We start from the raw sequence: 18,594 nt of genomic DNA on the forward strand, positions 1-18,594 counted from the left end.
ACCTTACAAGTTTTCTCCCACATATGGGGCATCAGCATACTCAGGACAAACTTGACAACTTTTGGGTCCAATTTCTCCTGTTACCCTTGTGAAAGTAAAAATATGGGGGGTGAAAAGATCATTTTGTGGAAAAATATGATTTTTTATTTTCACGGCCCTATGTTATAAACTTCAGTGAAGCACTTGGGGGTTCATAATGCTCACCACACATCTACATAAACTCCTTGGGGGGTCTAGTTTCCAAAATGGGGCCACTTGTGGTGGGTTTCTACTATTTACGTACATCAGGGGCTCTGCAAATGCAACAGCACACCCGCAGACTATTCCATCAAAGTCTGCATTTTAAAATGTCACTACTTCCCTTCCGAGCCCCGATGTGTGCCCAAACAGTGCCCCCCCCCCTCCACATATGGGGTATCAGCATACTCAGGACAAATTGCACAACAACTTTTGTGGTCAAATTTCTCCTGTTACTCATGTGAAAATAAGAATTTGGGGACAAAAACATATTTTTTTGTGGAAAAAATACGATTATTTTATTTTTACAGCTCTACGTTACAAACTTCTGTGAAGAACTTGGGGGTTCAAAGTGCTCACTACACATCTAGATAAGTTCCTTAAGGGGTCTAGTTTCCAAAATGTTGTAATTTGTGTGGGGGTTTCTACTGTTTAGGCACATCAGGGGCTTTCCAAACGCGACATGGTGTTCGATCTCATTTCAAGCAAATTCTGCATTGCAAAAGTCAAATGGCCCTCCTTCTCTTCCAAACTCTGCCGTGCGCCCAAACAATGGTTTACCCGCACATATGAGGTATCGACGTACTCAGGACAAATTGCACACCACATTTTGTGGTTAATTTTCTCTTTTTACTCTTAAAATTACTCTTGAAAATAAAAAAAAATTGGTTCTTAAGTAAAACGTATGTTAAGAAAAACTAAATGTTAATTTTTTCCTTCCACATTGCTTCAGTTCCTGTGAAGCAGGTAAAGGGTTAATAAACATGTTGAATGTGGTTTTGAGCACCTTGAGGGGTGTAATTTTTAGAATGGGCATTTTCTGTCACATACACCCCTCAACATGATTTAAAATGTGAGATGACCCCTAAAAAAATGGTTTTGTAAATTTTGTTGTAAAAATGAGAAATTGCAGGTCAACTTTTAATCCTTATTGCTTCCTAACAAAAAAATTGGTTTCCAAAATTGTGCTGATGTAAAGTAGACATGTGGGAAATGTTATTTATTAACTATTTTTGTGTAGAGGAGTCCCTGCTTCCATGCAAACTGTTCCCCTTCCAGTACCCCTCTCCCCTCCTGTGCCTTCCCACGATATCCCTCCAATGAAGGATCCTCAAGTAACTCCCTCTTAAATTCATCTGGGGTGGCCCAAGAAATGTGTCTGGCTATGGGAATACGTGTAGGGCTGGGATGTCTTACCTGGGCTTCTTCTGAGTGTGATTCCGCCTCCGTAGCTCAAGCTTGTCTCCGGGTGGTCACAGGATATGTCTCAGCCAGAGGGGCAACCGAGAATGCAGACAATATGTGCCCCAAGTAATTTCCCAGCAAGACGTCTGCAGGCAAATCCTCCATCTCTTCTACCCCTTGGTTAGTCGTAGCCCCCAATGCCGGGTCAGCTTCGCCTTGGTAGCAGTGTACAGCAGCCCGGCTTAAGGTAGCTGTTCCCGCCTTTGGCCACTGGGTATGCTGAGTCCGGTTGGGACATGGTCTGTGCAGATGGCCCAGCTGATGGCAGGTGTGGCATCACGCCCCAGGGGGACTGTGGTAGGCCGGGTTTCTAGCTGGTCCTCCTACAATCTTCGGTGGTTTGGGGCCCTCGAGGTCCATGGGCGGGCCCCTAGTGACCATCTTTGATCCGGACAACTGTGGCCTCCTGGCATCATGATGTTCATCGGCCAGAGGAGCGGCTTCCTCAAGAGTCGTTGGCCACCTGTCCCGAAGCCATTCTTGTGTCTCGGGGGTTAGTCCATTAATGAATCGTTCTAACAAGAAGAGCTGGAGGATGTCCTCCTTAGTGGTTGCTTGGCTCCCTTGTACCCACTGTAGCAGTGACTGCCGTAATTTACAGGCCCATTCAGCGTGGGTATCGATTACGCGTTTTATAAGTGTGCAGAACTTTTGGCGGCATGCCTCTGGTGTCAGCGCATACCGGGCCAAGATCACTTCTTTGATCCTCTCATAGTCCATACAGTCTTCATCAGGTACCGTGCGATAGGCGTCCGCTGCCCGGCCTGTCAGCTTGCTGGCCAGAATCTGAACCCGTTCCTCTGGCTTCACTTGATGAAGGGCACACTGCCGCTCAAAGTTCTGCAGAAAGCCATCAATGTCTTCCTCTGCCTCCCCCAACTGTCAGAAGGCATTATACTGGATCTTTTTGTGGCTTACTGTTGAAGGTACCTGGGTGGAGGCCAGAGCTCCCCCTGCTCACTGACTCTCCATCTTGGCCAGCTCCACTTTGGTCCGCTCTGAAAACTCCATCTTGGCTAGCTCTATCCTGGTCCGCTCGGCCATCTTTTCCTTCAGATCAGTATGCACATCAGCCATCACCTCTCGTATGATCTCTACTGCAGTGTTTGGGCCATAGAACGCCAGTCTGTTCTTTACCTCCCTCTGGAATTCAGTCTCCTCCATGTTCACATTGTGGGGTGCTGCATTGTCGTGTTCCATGATGGCTGCTATCAAATCCGCTTTTGTTTTGTTGCTGGCGATCAACCCTCGGGCTTCCACCAGATCTTTTAATGTAGTCCTCTTTAACTTCTGGTAGTTGTTTTCCATTCATTCCTTTCCTCCTGTAGGTGTATCATATCCCGCTGTCTGCCACCAGTGTAACGGGGTCTACCAATCTGGGGTACCTCCCCGTGTTTCAGGAGGTCCACTCTGCTTTGGCTGGAGTCTGAATGAAGGACGCTGGATGGAATTCCTTGATTACATGGGCGCATATAAAAGATCACTGCTTCTCCACGTATTTCCAGTCTGACAAAACTTTCCTCACAGGACACATACTATATAACGCAGACACAGAGGGCAGGCCAATAGAAAAGCGGCAGGCCAGACATACATTACAAAAGCCGCAGGTGGCCGGAGCCTGCCGATATTTACTGTGGGAATTACAAAGGTGGGGGTGGACAAAAGGGGAATATCGTGTCCCCTCTGCCCAGGGGCGCAGCCTGTTGGCTGATGCATTAGGGACATACGTCTCTCATGGAACCTATTATTCATACATATAACTGCACAACATATTCTGGGTGCTGAGTGGTTCCGTAACACGTAACAGGTGGTAATAAACATGAAGCATCCCAGGTTATTACTATCAACTCAAAGCTGTATACTTAGACTTTACTGGTTATTAAAATGGGGGAACCCCCCAAAAAATGACATAGTGTCTTCTCTATAATTATTAACCAGCAAAGGCTAGGCAGATAGCTTAGGGCTGATATTAATAGGCTAAGAAGGGGCCATAGATATAGGCCACCACCCAGACTACAAACATCACCTCTGAGCCACCCTCCAAACAGCGTATCCATAAAATGCACCAATTATGGTGCTTAGCCTCACTGTTCCCACTTGCTCTGGTGCATGGTCAACTGGAGTAATAGCATTGGGGTTGATATCAGCTTTGTATTGGTAGCTGACATCAAGCCAAGGGGTTAGTCATGGAGAGGGTTAGTCATGGAGAGTTGTCTAAAACACGCCCCATTACTAACCCAATAGTCATATTGTAAATAAAAAACACCAAGAATAATTTTGTTTATTTTGTTGTTTTTTCAGTCTTTTATAGGGGACATGGGCTTCAGTGGATTAGATGTCAAGGTAAATATAACTTTGGCTGATTATTTTTAATTAAAATAAACGTGTCAGTGTCTTTAGTTGAATTAAAGGACTTTATTCTGGGTGTTTTTTATTTACAAAATGACTATAGAGTTAGTAATGTGGAAGTCTTTTAGATGCCTCTGTGTCATAACAGGGCAGGGAGATGCCTTGTGTGCGACACAAAAGGAGAGGATGAGAGAGCTGGTTTAGGGGAGTCCAGATTGTAGGGAGAGGGAGAAGATGGTGAGCCCTCAACACTCACCTTATGCTGACACCTATGCTCCCTATCACCATAGATGGCCCTGGCTGACCCTGGGCTTTAGCCCTAGCTAGTGAAATGGGCAGCAAGCCTCTGGTCTTACTGCTAAAATAAGACAACACACGGAAAGAAAAGAGACAGATAGGGAAACTCATAAACAAATGGAAGTCCACAGGAATCAAAAGAAATACAAGCAACTTCTCCAAGAACTCTACAAGCTACTCCAGGTAAGCAATGCACAGGATAGATAAATCTATTGCTGGCATGGGAGGATACAAGAAGTGAGCTTAAATAGTCAAGAGGGAGTGCACCAATAAGTAGCAGCTGAGACCAAATACAATTGGAATTTCAGCAGACTAAAACCAAGAGCTCTTAACCCCTTCGGTACCAAAAGAAACAGTAAACCTGCAACACTTATGTGAATAGCATGTGAATAATTGTGTAGACTCCGAGAAGAACCTGTGATCAGCTGATCCCTGTGATCTTCTGATCCTAGGTGCACCACAGGTCCCAGCAAGTGTGGCACACTCATGTCACTCGTCATAACTAACTCTTGGGCTTGATGTCAGCTGCCAATGCAAAGCTGGCATCAATCCCGAAGCTATGATCCCACGAGTCATTTCTAGGGTAGCTGAAAGCTGATATTTTTAGTCTGAGAAGGGGCCAACATCTACAGTATGGATCCTTCCTAGCCTCCTAGCCTATTCATAAGTCAGCCCGCAGATGTCTGCCTAGTTTTTGCTTGTTATTGATTATAGGGGGCCCCAAGTGAATTTTTTTCGAGGTCCCCTTTTTAATAACCAGTAAAGGCTAAGTATAGAGCTGTGAACAGATATTTATAACCTAGGAAGCTCCATATTTATTACCCCCTTTCCAGGCTATAAACATCAGCCCCCAGCTTTCCGCTTTCCCTCTGCTAGTTATTAAAATTTCGGGGGACCCTAAGACATTTTTCCTTTCATTTATTGATTTATTAATTAAATACATGTACAGTAAGCTACATACGCAATGTACTAATTATATACAGTATGTCACTCATATACTTCTATCTATATATGTATTTAAGAATATTTACTTTGAAAACTATCTTTAAATGACAGAGAATTCCTCACTTTAAAAGCTAATATTAAAATCGCATTACATGGGAATTGCATGCACATGACATTCGGATGTCATACGGATGCTAGGTGACAAATTTCATTGTACTCTCATTACAATCTTGTCACTTGCATGACACTCATCCAACTTTTCAGGAACAACATCAGACCAATTTTATTCACACTGATGGGTATGAGCCCTTACATTGATAAATTGCTAGTTGGACCCTACTTATGGAAGGTCGCAACAGGCCAGCGAACTTGGAATCCCCGAGGTTTATTGTTTGACCTTGGGTTGCCACAACAACTCTCAGCACTCCACGATCACAGCACGGAAGTGCCAATAAAGGTATAGAAGGAGATCCCACCCTCTAAGAGCCATCTAGATCTAGTATTCTTTATTGAACAAATGCTATGGAATCAACAAGGTGAATCAACCAGTATCAGTGTTGGCAGAACCCCGGCTATTGCTGCCAGAGCTTGGCTATTAGTTAAGCCAAGTTTCTGTGCTAGCATAATCACTATGACATACTTGGACGTTCATTTGCAGGAACTCCTTCCTAAATAGGGTGTACCAACACATGCAATGTCAGGATGGGGTTAACAGGACCAGGTTAGAGTATACCGCTGAAGGAAGTGCTAAAGATGGCTTTGTTGCTGTGGACTCTGCAGAGCTGAAATAAGTGTTGAGAGTTGTTTCCAATGCCTTTAAGAGATAGCAGAACTGATATTCTCCTGTTCTAGACGGTCCACAGGAGCAGGAGTCAAGGCAATTGCTGCTTGTCTGAGCAAAGTCACAGAGGTGTGGCTGCCAATAGTTTCTAGGTACAAAGGAAGAGGCTGGATGCAGTGTTTTTAGCCTGATAAAAGGTCACACTGGGCATCTGCACCTTTTCCATTAGTGATTTGTTGAGTTATATCCCTGGTAGATGGTGAATTGGTGAATGGTAGTTTAGGACTATGTTGGCATTTCTGTAGTTATTTTTTCCTATTACCAGCACTAATGTTTCTAGTTATTTTTACAGAATGTATTAAGTTATTATTTTTTATCAATACTTTTTTTCTAACAAAAACAACATTTTTTATTTGTCACTTTTTGTATCTCTTCGGCTATGTGCACACGGTGCGTTTTTGGTGCTTTTTTCCATGTGGAAATGGGCCAAAAATGCTATGGAATCTTTATGCCAGATTATTCAATGAGACTCCTGAAGTGCTGTGCACATGATCAGTAATTTTCCTTGAGTATTTGCAGTGCATTTTTTTTCTACATCATGTCAATTCTTTGTGTGGATTTTTAGTGGTTTTCACCCAATGACTTCAATTGAGTCAGTCAAATGTGCAGCAAAAACGCAGGTGTCAAAAAAAAAAGTTTGCAGATTTGCTGAGTTTTTGCTTGCATTTTTACGTGCTTCCTATGGTGTTTCTCTTGCTGTTATCTGTGTGACAGCGTAGAAAACACTGATTCAGTGGTACTGATCAGCAGTAACATTACTGCCGGTCAGATCGTTACCACTGTCGGAGAGCTGCGGAGTCACGCCGTTAGATGTCAAAATGACCCCGCAGAGATACTGTGACCCACAGTAAAAAGCTTTCCGAAAGTCAGAAGGCATCGGCTGATGAGGCTACTTCACCCTCAGGCTACGTCTGCTGTCACTGATAACAGTGATAGCACGAACCGCTGATGGGAGAAGTAGTCTCTTGGCAGTTGGCACCTTGTGCTCTAACTTAAAAATGAAACAAACATGTAAGATAATTAAATACTTATTCAAATAAAAATAAAAAACACATTATATTCATCTAACTCCAAATCGCCGATATCCTTGTCTCCTATAAAAAATGTAAAATAAAAAAACAAAATATACTCACCTTAACGCCCAATCTTCAATGCCCTGTCTCCTACTTACCTGTGTGCCGTAGTACACGTAATCCCAAGTGTCCCACGACAATCTCATATATAGAACTGTTGCATCAGGAGATGTGACTGCTCTAATTGGCCACCGGCGATACACTGGCATCGCTCCTACAGTGTATGCACTGAATTGCTGTGAGAGAGTTCACCAGAGTTCATCAGCTGATCAGCTTCGGTGATCTCCCTTACGGCACCACCGCTGTGTGAGAACTTTCTCACGCAGTGTTGGTGCCATAAGGGAGATCAACGAAGCTGATCAGCTAACGAACTCCGGAGAAATCTCACCGCAGCTCAGTGCTACACACGGTGGGATGGATTACCTCCATGGTCAGTGTGTAGCTGGCTGTTCTTTAGAGCAGTCACATCAGTGACTACTCTCAGGCCGGCGTCACACTTGCGAGTTTTACGGACGTAAGAGCGCAGAAACTACGTCCGTAAAACTCGCAAAACATACGGCACAATTATTCTCTATGCCCCTGCTCCTATCTGCCGTATTTTACGGATCCGTATTATACGGCTTTCTACGGCCGTAGAAAATCGCAGCATGCTGCGTTTGTCACCGTACTACGCAAGAAATACGCCAATGAAAGTCTATGGAAGCCTGAAAAATACGGATCACACACGGACCAGCAGTGTGACTTGCGAGAAATACGCAGCGGTGTTAGCGAGAAAAGCCGGTAATTCATTGCGGTGTACAGTAAAATCACACTGACAGCTTCCAGTAGAATAGGTAGAATAAATGTGTACACATAGAATAGGTATATATATATATATGTCAGTGAGACACATATATATATATATATATATTCATATTTCTTCCAGCGCAAGACAGCTTTAACCCCTTTACCCCCAAGGGTGGTTTGCACGTTATGGACCGGGCCAATTTTTACAATTCTGACCACTGTCCCTTTATGAGGTTATAACTCTGGAACGCTTCAACGGATCCTGGTGATTCAGACATTGTTTTCTCGTGACATATTGTACTTCATGATAGTGGTAAAATTTCCTTGATATTACCTGCGTTTATTTGTGAAAAAAAATGGAAACATGGCGAAAATTATGAAAATTTCGCAATTTTCCAAATTTGAATTTTTATGCAATTAAATCACAGAGATATATCACACAAAATACTTAATAAGTAACATTTCCCACATGTCTACTTTACATCAGCACAATTTTGGAACCAAATTTTTTTTTGTTAGGGAGTTATAAGGGTTAAAAGTTGACCAGCAATTTCTCATTTTTACAACACCATGTTATTTTAGGGACCACATCTCATTTGAAGTCATTTTGAGGGGTCTATATGATAGAAAATACCCAAGTGTGACACCATTCTAAAAGCTGCACCCATCAAGGTTCTCAAAACCACATTCAAGAAGTTTATTAACCCTTCAGGTGTTTCACAGGAATTTTTGGAATGTTTAAATAAAAATTAACATTTAACTTTTTTTCACAAAAAATTTACTTCAGCTCCAATTTGTTTTATTTTGCCAAGAGTTACAGGAGAAAATGGACCCCAAACCTTGTTGTACAATTTGTCCTGAGTACGCCGAACCACTGTTTGGGCGCATGACAGAGCTTGGAAGCGAAGGAGCACCATTTGACTTTTTAATGCAAAATTGACTGGAATTGAGATGGGGCGCCATGTTGCGTTTGGAGAGCCACTGTTGTGCCTAAACATTGAAACCCCCCACAAGTGACACCATTTTGGAAAGTAGACCCCCTAAGGAACCTATGTAGAGGTGTGGTGAGCACTTTGACCCACCAAGTGCTTCACAGAAGTTTATAATGCAGAACCGTAAAAATAAAAAATATTTTTTTTTTCACAAAAATTATCTTTTCGCCCCCAATTTTTTATTTTCCCAATGGTAAGAGAAGAAATTGGAACCAAAAAGTTGTTGCACAATTTGTCCTGAGTACTCTGATACCCCATATGTGGGGGTAAACCACTGTTCGGGCGCATGGGAGACCACGGAAGGGAAGGAGCGCCGTTTGACCTTTCAATGCAAAATTGATAGGAATTGAGATGGGAAGCCATGTTGCGTTTGAAGAGCCACTGATGTGCCTAAACATTGAAACCCCCCACAAGTGACACCATTTTGGAAAGTAGACCCCCTAAGGAACTTATCTAGAGGTGTGGTGAGCACTTTGACCCACCAAGTGCTTCACAGAAGTTTATAATGCAGAACCGTAAAAATAAAACAAAAATTTTTTCCCACAAATATTATTTTTTAAGCCCCCAGTTTTGTATTTTCCCGAGGGTAACAGGAGAAATTGGACCCCAAAATTTGTTGTGCAATTTGTCCTGAGTGCGCTGATACCCCATATGTGGGGGGGAACCACCGTTTGGGCGCATGGGAAGGCTCGGAAGGGAAGGAGCGCCATTTGAAATACAGACTTAGATGGAATGGTCTGCAGGCGTCACATTGCGTTTGCAGAGCCCCTAATGTACCTAAACAGTAGAAACCCCCCACAAGTGACCCCATATTGGAAACTAGACCCCCCAAGGAACTTATCTAGATGTGTTGTGAGAATTTTGAGCCCCCAAGTGTTTCCCTACAGTTTCTAACGCAGAGCCGTGAAAATAAAAAAAAAAATTCCCCCAAAATTATTTTTTAGCCTCCAGTTTTGTATTTTCTCGAGGGTAACAGGAGAAATTGGACCCCAAAATTTGTTGTCCAATTTGTTCTGAGTGCGCTGATGCCCCATATGTGGGGGGGAACCACCGTTTGGGCGCATGGGAGGGCTCGGAAGGGAAGGAGCGCCATTTGGAATGCAGACTTAGATGGAATGGTCTGCAGGTGTCACATTGCATTTGCAGAGCCCCTAATGTACCTAAACAGTAGAAACCCCCCATAAGTGACCCCATATTGGAAACTAGACCGCCCCACGAACTTATCTAGATGTGTTGTGAGAACTTTGAGCCCCCAAGTGTTTCACTACAGTTTATAACGCAGAGCCGTGAAAATTAAAAAATCTTTTTTTTCCCACAAAACTTATTTTTTAGCCCCCAGTTTTGTATTTTCCCAAGGGTAACAGGAGAAATTGGACCCCAAAAGTTGTTGTCCAATTTTTCCTGAGTACGCTGATACCCCATATGTTGGGGTAAACTCCTGTTTGGGCACACGGGAGAGCTCGGAAGGGAAGGAGCACTGTTTTACTTTTTCAACGCAGAATTGGCTGGAATTGAGATCGGACGCCATGTCGCGTTTGGAGAGCCCCTGATGTGTCTAAACAGTGGAAACCCCCCAATTATAACTGAAACCCTAATCCAAACACACCCCTAACCCTAATTCCAATGGTAACCCTAACCACACCTCTAACCCAGACACACCCCCAACCCTAATCCCAACCCTATTCCCAACCGCAAATGTAATCCAAACCCTAACCCTAACTTTAGCCCCAACCCTAACTGTAGCCTTAACCCTAACTGTAGCCTTAACCCTAACTGTAGCCTTAACCCTAACTGTAGCCTTAACCCTAGCCCTAACCCTAGCCCTAACCATAACCCTAGCCCTAACCCTAACCCTAGCCCTAGTCCTAACCAACCCTAGCCCTAACCCTAACCCTAGCCCTAACCCTAGCCCTAACCCTAGCCCTAACCCTAACCGTAGCCCTAACCCTAGCCCTAACCCTAACCCTATCCCTAGCCCTAACCCTAACCCTAGCCCTAGCCCTAACCCTAATAAGAAAATGGAAATAAATACATTTTTTAATTTTTTTTTGTTTTTCCCTAACTAAGGGGGTAATGAAGGGGGGTTTGATTTACTTTTATAGCGGGTTTTTTAGCGGATTTTTATGATTGGCAGCCGTCACTCACTGAAAGACGCTTTTTATTGCAAAAATATTTTTTGCGTTACCACATTTTGAGAGCTATAATTTTTCCATATTTGAGTCCACAGAGTCATGTGAGGTCTTGTTTTTTGCGGGACGAGTTGACGTTTTTATTGGTAACATTTTCGGGCACGTGACATTTTTTGATCGCTTTTTATTCCGATTTTTGTGAGGCAGAATTAGCAAAAACCAGCTATTCATGAATTTCTTTTGGGGGCGGCGTTTATACCGTTCCGCCTTTGGTAAAATTGATAAAGCAGTTTTATTCTTCGGATCAGTACGATTACAGCGACACCTCATTTATATCATTTTTTTATGTTTTGGCGCTTTTATACGATAAAAACTATTTTATAGAAAAAATAATTATTTTTGCATCGCTTTATTCTGAGGACTATAACTTTTTTATTTTTTTGCTGATATTGCTGTATTGCATCTCGTTTTTTGCGGGACAAGATGACGCTTTCAGCGGTACCATGGTTATTTATATGTGTCTTTTTGATCGCGTGTTATTCCACTTTTTGTTCGGCGGTATGATAATAAAGCGTTGTTTTTTGCCTCGTTTTTTTTTTTTTTTCTTACGGTGTTTACTGAAGGGGTTAACTAGTGGGCCAGTTTTATAGGTCGGGTCGTTACGGACGCGGCGATACTAAATATGTGTACTTTTATTGTTTTGTTTTTTTTATTTAGATAAAGAAATGTATTTATGGGAATAATATTTTTTTTTTTTTTCATTATTTAGGATTTTTTTTTTTTTTTTTACACACTTGTAAAAAAATTTTTTAACTTTTTTTACTTTGTCCCAGGGGGGGACAATACAGATCGGTGATCTGCCAGTTTGCACAGCACTCTGACAGATCACCGATCTGTCAAACAGCGCTGCAGCGTTACCAAGTGCCTGCTCTTAGCAGGCACTTGCTAAGCCACCTCCCTCCCTGCAGGACCCGGATCCGCGGCCATCTTGGATCCGGGACTTGCTGCAGGGAGGAGGTAAGAGACCCCCGGAGCAACGCGATCACATCGCGTTGCTGCGGGGGTCTCAGGGAAGCACGCAGGGAGCCCCCTCCCTGCGCGATGCTTCCCTGCACCGCCGGCACATCGCGATCATGTTTGATCGCGGTGTGCCGGGGGTTAATGTGCCGGGGGCGGTCCGTGACCGCTCCTGGCACATAGTGCCGGATGTCAGCTGCGATAAGCAGCTGACACCCGGCCGCGATCGGCCGCGCTCCCCCCGTGAGCGCGGCCGATCGCCTATGACGTACTATTCCGTCCTTGGGAAGTAAAGCCCACCCCACATGGACGGAATAGTACGTCTAATGGCAGAAAGGGGTTAAAGCCGGTAATTCAATTACCGGCTTTTGCTCTCTCCTTCCTAAAACCCGACATGATTTGAGACATGGTTTACATACAGTAAACCATGTCTTCTCCCCCTTTTTTTTTGCATATTCCACACTACTAATGTTAGTAGTGTGTATATGCAAAATTTGGCCGTTCTATCTACAAAATTAAAGGGTTAAATGGTGGAAAAAATTGACGTTGGCTCCCGCGCAATTTTCTCCGCCAGAGTAGTAAAGCCAGTGACTGAGGGCAGATATTAATAGCCTGGAGAGGATCCACGGTTATTGCCCCCCCCCCTGGCTAAAAACACCTGCCCCCAGCCACCCCAGATGGATTTACATCGTTGGACTTTACAGATCTACGGAAGGTAAGGATATTGTTGGTTTATTATGTTTTTCTGGTTACAGAACGAGGGTCTTCAGTGATTGGATTGGGCGTTGAATAAAATATTACAACAACCTTTGTTTTTATTTCATTAAAATAATTTTTAATAATGTGTTTGTGTATTTTTTTTAACCCTTTCCTAGTATTGGATTAATAATGGATAGGTGTCATAATTGACGCCTCTCCATTATTAATTTGGCTTAATGTCACCTTACAATAGCAAGGTGGCATTAACCCTTCATTACCCCATATCCCACGGGAATGGGAAGAGAGTGGCCAAGTGCCAGAATAGGCGCATCTTCCAGATGTGCCTTTTCTGGGGTGGCTGGGGGCAGATGTTTTTAGCCAGGGGGGGCCAATAACCGTGGACCCTCTCCAGGCTATTAATATCTGCCCTCGGTCACTGGCTTTACTACTCTGGCGGAGAAAATTGCGTGGGAGCCCACGCCAATTTTTTCAGCCATTTAACCCTTTAATTTAGTGGATAGAACGGCCAAATGTTGCATATGCACACTACTAACATTAGTAGTGTGGAATATGCAAAAAAAATGGAGAGAAGACATGGTTTACTGTATGTAAACCATGTCTCATATGATGTCGGGTTTAGGAAGGAGAGAGCAAAAGCCGGTAATTGAATTACCGGCTTTAAACCTATCTAGCGCTGTTTGAAGTTAAAATATATATACATATATGTGTCTAATGACATATATATATATATATATATAGACAGTATATAGATATATATTTTTTTAAAACACATGGATCCCTTGTATTGCCGTATGTCGGATTTGCAAGCCTGCGAGAAAACCACGCAGTACGGATGCCATACGGATTACATACGGAGTATGCCATGCGCAAAATACGCTGACACACCTTGCCTACGGAGGAGCTACGGACCACTATTTTGGGGACTTTTCAGCGTATTACGGCCATAATATACGGACCGTATTGTTTTACGCTGTGTGTGACGCCGGCCTCAAAGTCATCAGGATCGTCGTTGGACATTATGAATTATCGTCTCGGCGGAAAGGTGAGGAATATTGTAGTTTATTATTATTTTATGTTTATTACAGGAGACAATGACTCCAGTGGATTAGGTGTTCGGTAAATATGGTTTAATTTAGATTCAATAAAGGACTGTCATCATTTCAAATAAAAGTCTTTATTCTGGGTGTTTTTCTTAAATAATATCACTATGGGGTTAGTAATGGGAGTGTATTATAGACCCCTCTCCATTATTAACCTGTGGGCTTGATGTCACCTTACAATATAAAGGTGACATCAACCCCCCAAAACCGTTACCCCACTTGCCAACGCACCAGGGTAAGCGGGAGAAGTGAAGCTTTTCTGGTGTGGCTGAGAGTTGATGTTTTTAGTCTGGGAGGGGGCCAATATCCATGACCCCTTCTTAGGCTATTAATATACACCCACAGATGTCTATCTAGCCTTTGTTGGTTAGAATTTGTAGGGGGAACCAATGTCAATTGTTTTCTGGCGTCCCCCTGTAAACTTGGCAGTAAAGGCTAAGCAAACAGCTGCGAGCTGATATTAGTAGCCTGGAAAACTTTATGGCTATAGGCTCCTTCCCACAATATTAACATAAACTCTCAGCCTTCAGGTTTCCCACGTAATTTTTTTTTCATTTTTTTTCTTTAAATTAACATTTGCTTTTGGTTATAGCCTGTGTAGGTTCACTCTGTTAATACTCATACATGGGCTGGTTACATAGTGTGTGTGTGTGTGTGTGTATGTGTGTGCAGGTGTCAGGGTATGTGCACATGTTCTGGATTTTTTGCGTTTTTTGCATGGTTTTTCGGCGGTTTTCCGCAGCAAAAACGCATAAAAAACGCATACATTCTGCAATTTTTGTGCACATGCTGCATTTTTTTCCACGATAAAAATGCATTGCGGAAAAATACGCAGCATGTTCATTAATTTTGCGGATTTATTGCGGATTTCCCGCTATTTAATGCATTGGGAAGCTCTGGAAAAAAAAGCCAAAAATCTGCACAAAAACCGCGCAAAAAAAGCGAGTAAAACGCGAGAAAAACGTGTGCAGATTTTATGCAGAAAATCTCCGGTGTTGTTCAGGAAATTTCTGCATAAAATCCTGACGTGTGCACGTACCCTCAGGCTGACACTTTTTCATTACTAAACCTGACCCGTAGCATCTCCATTTTTCGTGATCTCAGGCTGGGTGAGAGCTTATTTTTTGCGCACCGAGCTGTCGTTTCTAATTATGCCATTTTGTAGCAGAAACAATTATTTTGATCGCCTATTATTGCATTTTAATGCATTGTTGCGACAATCAAAAAACGTAATTCTGGCACTTTTACTTTTTTCTTGTTACACCGTTTAGCAATTGTGTTAATTCTTTTTTCATATTGATAGATCGCGCGATTCTGAATGTGGCGATACCATATATGTGTATGTTTGATTTTTTTTTAATTATTTTATTTTAAAAGGGGCAAAAGGGGGGTGATTTGAACTTTTTTAATTTTTTTAAATATTTTTAATAACATTTTTTTTAACTTTCAGCATGTTTCAATAGTCTCCATAGATAGATGAAATGGATAATGTGGATATGGTCCTCGCTGCCGGACCATATCTTTCAGACTTTGAAAGGTGTAGAATAAACCACCATTCAATTATTCGGCAGCGCAGACCATATCCACATTATCCCTTTCATCTATCTACAGTACGGTCACTTGCTGACCCATGGATCTGCTGCAGCGGATATTTTTTACATGCTATATCTATTGCTCCATCTGGTGAGTAGAATCTGACTATATTAATTCTATCTACACTGTATAAGACCCTATTTTGCGCTGATCTCTCCAGCAGTATTTCGTTGGTTAATAGTCTCCATGGGAGACTAGAAGCTGCCATAACCCGATAGGCTCTGCTACATACAGACGATGATCAGATCAAATGTATGTAGCAGAATTGCTGAGTTGCTATGAGTGCCGATCACTGGGTAGTGCTCATAGCAATCCGGCTGTTACAATCATAGAGGTCTACAGGAGACCTCTGGTTGTCATGCCAACCCATCGATGATCTGTGATCACGTGACGGGTGTCACCGATGGGCAGTTTTCCAGTGTGATTGCCAGAATCGTGTGTTAAATGCCACTGTGAGAGTTAGGCCGGGGTCACACTGGCGACTTAAACGGACGAGTGCAATGCGATAAAAAAATCGCATTGCACTCGGAGCAATGTTAAAGTATGGGGCAGCTTCCAGCAGCTGTTTTTTTGTCGGCCATTTTCCTCGGTCCGAGACAATGGCAGCATTCTGCGATTGTCATGGACACTCGGCCGACTGTTGGCTCACTCGCACCCATATAAGCCTATGGGTGTGAGTGAGACAGCGCACATCACTCCGATATCATCCAAGTGCTGTGTGATAACCGCTGACCCCGGCAATGGAGGAGATGGAGAAATTAGTTTCTCCGCCTCCTCCACAGCTGTGCTCCGATCCGCTCTCTGCGAGAGGCACAGAGGACAGACGCATGACACTCAGCTTTCGCTCGCAGGAGAGCAGGAGCCGAGGGTCATTAGCATATCGCATCCGATGCTCTCGCATCAGATGCAATACGCTAGTGTGACCCCGGCCTTAGACAGCTGACATGTGCTGGGAAAGATGTGGGCTCAGCACCGGAGCCCACATCAAAGGGGGAGACACAGAATGCGCAGTACATGTATGGCACATGCCGTGAAGGGGTTAATCATTTCTATCTGATCACATGATGCCTACATACATGAACAATACAGCCATTCTCTGCCCTAGCCCACAAATCTCTGCCCTAGCATGTTGTGACTATAGGCGTCATCTCTGAGATCAGCATATGACTGCAGTGGTTGTTTGGGTAGACAGAATGTGATTTTTGGATTAGCTGCAGGTAAGTAGACAGAATTGTCAGGGAGCACCAGAATCATGTCATATTGTTCACTGTTAAAAAAAAAAACAACTATGAAGGAGATGTGGAGAACATGGATATTTCTACACACAAATTGCACGTTTATATGGCGCAGTAACCGGATAATTTATATTGAAGCAAAAACATGAACAATCCAGCTCAACGAGATAGTGAAGAAACCTTTTCTTTATTCACTTGGAAAATGTTCTTGGTGGAGGATAAAAACATCAGCAATAACAGAAGGTATAATGCGATATCAACGCGTTTCTGGTAACCAAGTACCCTTAGTCATGATATCGTGAATAAAGAAAAGGTTTCTTCACTATCACGTTGAGCTGGATTCTTCATTTTTTTGATTCCAAACATTGTTCTATTGGCATAAACCTGCCCAGTAAGGCCATGTTCACACTATATGGTTTTTACTGCGGCGATTTTGCCGCTGCGGGTCCGCAGCTGTTTTCCATGCAGGGTACAGTACAATGTTACCCTATGGAAAACAGAAACCGCAGTGCACATGATGCGGAAAAACCCGTAAAAAACCGCGCTGAATTGCTGCGGGAAAAAAAGAAGGACCATGTCACTTCTTTGTGCAGAATCGCAGCGATTCTGCACCCATAGAAATGCATTGATCCGCTTACTTCCCGCATGGGGCTGTGCCCACCATGCGGGAAGTAATGCGGATAATGCGCGGGTTATACCCGGGGTGGAGGAGAGGAGACTCTCCTCCAGGCCTCGGGAACCATATTTGTATTAAAAAAAAAGAATTAAAATAAAAAATCATGATATACTCACCTCTGAAGTCTCAGCGCTGCACGCGGCCGTCCTGTCTCAGGTTTGCTATGCGACCAGGACCTTCGGTGACGTCGCGGTCACATGACCGTGATGTCACCGAAGGTCCTGGTCGCACAGCATCTTTGGAACCGGACCGCCGCCTGCAGCGCCGAGGAGATCGGGACGTCAGAGGGTGAGTATACCATGATTTTATTATTTTTAACATTACTTTTGATGCTGCATATTGCTGCATATGCAGCATCAATAGTAGGGGTAAAATCCCGCAGCGGAACCCGCAGCGGAACCCGCAGGACAAACCGCGTTAAATCTGCAGGGATAACCACAGCGGGTTTGCCCTGCAGATTTATCAAATCCGCTGCGGGAGAACCCGCAGGATAAAAAGGAACGTGTGAATGTGGCCTAAAGGCCATAGGCACTGTTCCTGGGTCCGTACACCTCATGCAGTACCAAAACATGGTGTAATCTAACCAAAGTCTATAGACTTTGTCTCCTCCATTATTACCTAGTTGTATATATATATATATATATATATATATATATATATATATATACGGTATATATATATATATATATATATATATATATATATATATATACGGTATATATATATATATATATATATATATATATATATATATATATACATATATATATATATATATATATATATATATATAGACTAGATTGTGGCCCGATTCTAACGCATCGGGTATTCTAGAATATGCATGTCCCCGTAGTATATGGACAATGATGATTCCAGAATTCGCGGCAGACTGTGCCCGTCGCTGATTGGTCGAGGCAAACTTTATGACATCATCGTCGCCATGGCAACCATTCTGACATCTACGTCGATACTGTGCCCGTCGCTGAATCAGAAACGTGGGATTTCTACGTCCTTTATGACATCATCGTCGCTCTGCCCGTTGCTGATTGGTCGAGGCCTGGCGGCCTCGACCAATCAGAGACGCGGGATTTCTACGTCGATACTGTGCCCGTCGCTGATTGGTCGAGGCCTGGCGGCATCGACCAATCAGGGACGTGGGATTTCCAGGACAGACAGACAGAAAGACAGACAGACGGAAAAACCCTTAGACAATTATATATATAGATATATATATCTATATATATATATATATACTCATGAGAATAGTATCCGTGTTATGGTGCTCATTTACATTGGAACACATATATGGCAATATACAAGATTAATGGCACCAAACCATCTGTAACATATGCCTTATTC

General features: G+C 43.1%; 1 protein-coding gene across 1 annotated transcript in view; it reads right to left on the reverse strand.

Annotated features, from left to right (window-relative positions):
• The window catches only part of ADCY1 (adenylate cyclase 1), a 614,659-nt gene that overhangs the window by 443,130 nt on the left and 152,935 nt on the right, over positions 1 to 18,594 (reverse strand). The window lies entirely within an intron of this gene.

Source organism: Ranitomeya imitator, chromosome 6 (genome assembly GCF_032444005.1).
Source record: "Ranitomeya imitator isolate aRanImi1 chromosome 6, aRanImi1.pri, whole genome shotgun sequence".
In the NCBI taxonomy this organism is placed as follows: domain Eukaryota; kingdom Metazoa; phylum Chordata; class Amphibia; order Anura; family Dendrobatidae; genus Ranitomeya; species Ranitomeya imitator.